At 47.9% G+C, this 5,096-nt stretch overlaps 1 protein-coding gene and 1 pseudogene across 4 annotated transcripts in view; one reads left to right on the top strand and one right to left on the bottom strand.

Moving 5' to 3' along the window:
* The window catches only part of ATP9B (ATPase, class II, type 9B), a 135,173-nt gene that overhangs the window by 86,708 nt on the left and 43,369 nt on the right, over nt 1-5,096 (top strand). The window lies entirely within an intron of this gene.
* LOC102772582 lies at nt 396-1,266 on the bottom strand (annotated as a pseudogene).

Here is a 5,096-nt window from a genome sequence, read left to right as displayed (position 1 = left end):
CTTATCAGTCTGGGTCCCCAGAGACTCGCCCAGAACTGGAGCTCAGAGCCTGAGACTCCCAGCCCGATTGAAAACGACAACCGCGCCCTCAGCCGCCAGCCCTCTCCATGTGCACCTCTGTACCTTAGTATTTTACTTCAGCACTGCGCCTCCTCTGAGTCTCGGTATGCATTTCTCTTTCCTCCTAGTTGTAGAACTTCCACTCAGCCAGCCTTCCTGTGGTTCTGGATGATGTCCGTTCCATCTTTTAGTTGTATTTTTGAAGTGGTTGTTCAAGGCAGCAAACTCCGGTGTTTACCTATGCCCCCATCTTGGTTTCTCCCCCATCCCAGTTCTTTACAGGACATTTAGTTCCACTGGGTCAGGAACATGCAGTTCCTCATCTCGTTAGTTATCACCCCTTTGTCTGCAAGCGGTGAAGTGCATTAACGTCCTAGTTGAGAGCACTGTCTCATGGGGCAGAGCGCTTCCCTCTCACATGCGGCCCCCGGGCAATGGGCACAGTGGGGACTGTCCATGCGGCATCTCTGTCTGATGGTATCAGCGCCTCAGGAGGCAGGGTTCTCTTCTTTTTAACACAAGTTGGCCGTGTCAGCAAGATGCCCACATACTCATTCTGCCAACCAGCCTGCCGCCTAAAGGACTACCTACCACGTGCTCTACTCAGAGCTGCGCTCATTCACACACTGAGTGGATTATCAAAAATGTCAGATGACACACATACAAAACTTGCTTCAGAATGTAACTTCCCTGAAGTATTTTTTTGTTTCATTTTGTTTTTCCGGAACAGGTTTTATTACACAGACAAGGGGTGGGGCCCAGTCCTTCTTGGCTGCTGCCTTCCTCATGGCTACAAGGACATTGCTCAGCTCCTCTCTTTTTCTCTTGGTGCGGATGTGTGTCCCCACCCTTTTCTTGATGAATTTCAGGGCCCTCTTGTCCTTAGAGACCTTGAGCAGCTCCATGGCTTCCCGTACATGGGGGGCAAAGCCAGACACCTCTCGGATCATGTCCTGCACATACTTGGTGTGCTTAGTGAGGCGCCCGCAGCGGCGACTGTGCCTCAGCTCAGCTTGCTCACGTTCTTGGTCACCTTGTGGCCCTTCTTAAGGCCCATGGCCATGGGGTAGCGCAGAGCTATGGCTGCTTCTCCTCAATAGCTACCCTCCCTGAAATTTTATTGCAAGAAAATTCTTAGGGGCTTATTATCAGCTTACAGGTACCCTTTCTGTGGCATTTTAAAATGTGTATTAACTTACCCAACATCTTTAGTTAGACCTCATTTTCCAGGTTGAATGCTTTCAGAAAAGAGTATTTTCAACCTTACGTAGACCTAGGGATAATATTTAGGTACTGATGGTCCAGGAAATATGTGGCCTGTACAAATTGCTAAAGACGCTGATATTAGAAGATTTGTTTTTTGAAAAGTGTGCCCAGGAGAAGAGATTGAGGATGTGCTCGACAGCCTTTGCCGAAGAGATTAGGCGTGTGACTTGTCTCAGCAGAGGCCAGGACTGGATGGTATAATCCAGGAGAAATCTGTGGAGGACCTCTTGTCTGTTAATGTGGACCCCAGGTACACACAGGAGACTCAGAAAGGTTTTGAGATTGTCCTAAGGGCAGAAACATTGCCAGCTTGGACTGAAAGGAACAGGGACAAGACAAGATGTGAGAAGCCTGTCAGACTCCCCAAAGCTGTAGGCTCAAAATGAGCTCCTAGAGCTACCTGGCTGCAAATGTGTGCTGACTGCAGGAAAAAGGAGGAACTACTGAGGCCAGTGCCTCATAGCTGTGGGCACTATGTAGTTATTTGTATGCTCTGCATGTTAGTTCTCCTTCAGTTGTGTTTCTCTGAAACTCTTCCTTGATCTATGACTTGAAGTTTTACTCACCCAGTGGTGAAATTACAAAAAGAGGTCATCCATTTCACAGTCACATGTATGAATGTCTCTGTGGGTAGTCGTCACTCTGTATTGTTTACGGAATCCTCTAGTCCAGGTGTGAGCCTCCTCCTGCGTTAACTCCTAAATGCTGACCAGTCTTGTCTCTGATCCCTTAAAGGTGTTTTTTTAATGGTATGAAGTAGATTTTCACATTATTTTTTCCATACCAATTATCTTAGTACCCCTTACAGAAAAGACTCTTGTTCCCTCTGTCATGTACCGGTTATTCATTTATGCACAGGTCTATGTGGGTCCCTACCCTCTTCCTTTGGCCTGCTTGTAGATTCTTAATCAAATAACAGACTGCCTTATTTACACACTGTGATAATAAGTTACTAATTGATAAGACAGCCCTTCCTTCTTGTGTTCTTTAAGAGTTTCTTTGCTCTCCCTGGCCATTTGCATTAATATTAAATCTTCCAAATCATGAATTGGCATATTTCTTAACATAAAATGTTGTTAGAACTATTCTTAGATGCTTGATATTTTTAAAATGCTATTATAATACTATTTCTTAAACTATTTTGTATGTATTGGTTGCTGGTTATAGATGAATAAAATTGATTTTTATAAAATGATTAAGTCCATCAATTTTTGTAAACTATCGATTAATTATTAATCTGAGTCTATTGGATTTTCTGTATAGATAATCACATCATCAGTAAATAATGACAGCTTTGTTTCTTTTGATTCCTTGCACCATTTATTTCTTTTCCTTGTCACTATAGCAGAGATTTCCAGTATAACATTAAGTAGAAATAACGATTATGGACATTCTTCCTTTGTTTCCATTGCAAGAGGTAGAACTTTTTACATTTCACCATTAAACATGCTATATGTTTTCATAGAAACCCTTTTATATGTTAAGGAAATCTTTTCTTATTTTGCTTAAAGTTGTTTTTAAATTATGAGTATAATTTTAAGAATATTTTCATCTTTAAATTTTTATTTGTTATTAATATGATAAACTTATTGATTTTCTAATAACATACCTACTTGTATTTGGGGGGAGAAACGCAACTTGATCATGGTACAATACTCTGTCTTGTATTATTAGATTCTACCTACTTGTGCCTTTTGTGAAATTCTTGCATTGTTACACGAGTGAGGTTGACTTATAACTTTCCTTCTCATGACATTCCTTTGTGTTTAGTGTCAAGATTTTGCCAGTCTCCTAAAATACGCTGATGAGTGTTCTCTTACTTTCTCTTCTCTAACATATTTTATTTAGAATTATAAGTATTTATTTGGATATTTACACATTGGGAGGCCATGTGAGCCTGAACTTTTGATGTGGAGAGATGTTTGACAGAGTTAATTTCTTTAATAGTTTAAATACTAGAGGCCTGGTGCACAAAAATTTGTGCACTCAGGGGGCATCCCTCAGCCCAGCCTGCCCTCTATAACAGTCTGGGAGCCCTCACAGGATGTCCTACTGATGTCCCTGTGGGGAGCAGGCCTAAGCCGCAGTCTGGCCTCCCTCTGTGGAAGGCAACTGGCCAATCAGGTATATAGATACTTTCTGAAGGCAGCACAGACTCCTTCCTTCTTTCTTTCCTCTGGTTGGAGAATAGGGACTAACACACTGGGAATCCACAGGCCCAGCCTCTCCCCTATCAGTTTCCTCCTTGGGTTGGTTGCAAAGTTTACGGAGACAACAAAGCAACTCTTTCCTGGTAGTTCTGCACTGGCCTCTGCCCAGGCCCCGCCGGGCACTCTTCCTCAAGTCTCCAGGCCCACAGTCTGCACCTGGGGAGGTCGCCTGGAGCCCATTCCCCTGATCAGGTGGAGCAGGAGGGCTAGCTTGAAGAGCTGGAGGAAGATGGCAGAGTAGGAGTTGGTATGAACCAGCGCCTGCTTGGCCAGACTTCCTAAGCTCCCCACCGGGGCCAGGCTGGGCCCCTTCCCCACACCAGGAGGATCCCAGCTGAGGTCCTCTCCCTGCACCCAGCACTCTCCTCCCTGTTCTACCCCTGGGGGAAGGGAAGCAGCTCACCTGCTCTGGACCCTGCCAGCCTGGCAGGCTGAGGCATAGGCAGTGCAGCCTAGGGTTCTGGTGGCTGCGAGCCATCTTCCTCTCCCTGAAGCGTGGAGCGGGGTTGCAGCAGCTCACAGCCACCCCTGGGCACCATGCATGGAGACACCGCTCTCCACTGAGCCATCGTCCACCCAGGACCTGTGGGGGTTGGGGTGGCCTCGGGCTCCCACTGGCCCCACTGAAGCCAGACTGGGCTTGGCAGACCACGCCCGCTGCCTGAGGGCTGCGCATGCCCCACAGGCCTCATTGCCCTCATGAATTGCCATGGTCTGGCCGTCCCATCCCAGGAAGTGGCCATCTGGATCGCCATGGCTCACTCCCCGGTGCAGTTGGGCCTGCCCAGCAAGCATGTAGGCAGGAGCTGGGCCCCTGAGGGGAAGGAGGAGGGATGCACAGGCCAGGGCAGAAGTGGGGAACTTGGTGGTGTAAACACAGCTCCCCCCATGTTGTACTGGCCCCTCACACTGCATTCCTGAACCCCTGGGTGCCCCTGCCCAGCACTGTGCTCTCGGGCCTGGGGTGTGGGTGAGGGACCGGGAGCTGCGGCCTGAAAGCAGCCCTTGCTGGCTTGGAATCACAGTGGTCGATCAGGGAGGCATGCGGGGTGCCAAATTCCATCTCTCTCTCTCTCTCTCTCTCTCTCTCTCTCAGAGGACCCCGTGTTTCCGGCGGGCGGGCGGGGCTCAGGCGAAGACAAGTGATGCCAATCACCTCACCTGAGCCCCTGCCCACCCCCAGGTCGCACACGGGAGTGGGCCCCATGTCCCTGGCAGGCGGGCAGGGCTCAGGCGAAGCGATCAGCGATCACTTTGCCTGAGCCCCCACCCCCAGGTCGCACACGGGGGCCTGGATGACTGCTCATGCTGTCCTGCCCTGCCTGCACTATGCAAATTGGCTGCCATCTTTGTTGGCAGTTAATTTGCATATTGCTCTGATCAGCCAATGGCAGGCATAGTGAAGGTACGGTCAATTACCATGTTTGTCTATTATTAGTGTAGATATATTTTATTTTATTTTTTAAATTAAATCTTTATTGTTCAGATTATTACATTTGTTCCTCTTTTTCCCCCCATAACTCCCCTCCTCCCAGTTCCCGCCCCACCCTCCGCCTCCCT

This window comes from Myotis davidii, unplaced genomic scaffold, assembly GCF_000327345.1.
Source record: "Myotis davidii unplaced genomic scaffold, ASM32734v1 scaffold96, whole genome shotgun sequence".
NCBI lineage: Eukaryota > Metazoa > Chordata > Mammalia > Chiroptera > Vespertilionidae > Myotis > Myotis davidii.
This window is presented reverse-complemented; position numbering and strand designations above follow the sequence as displayed.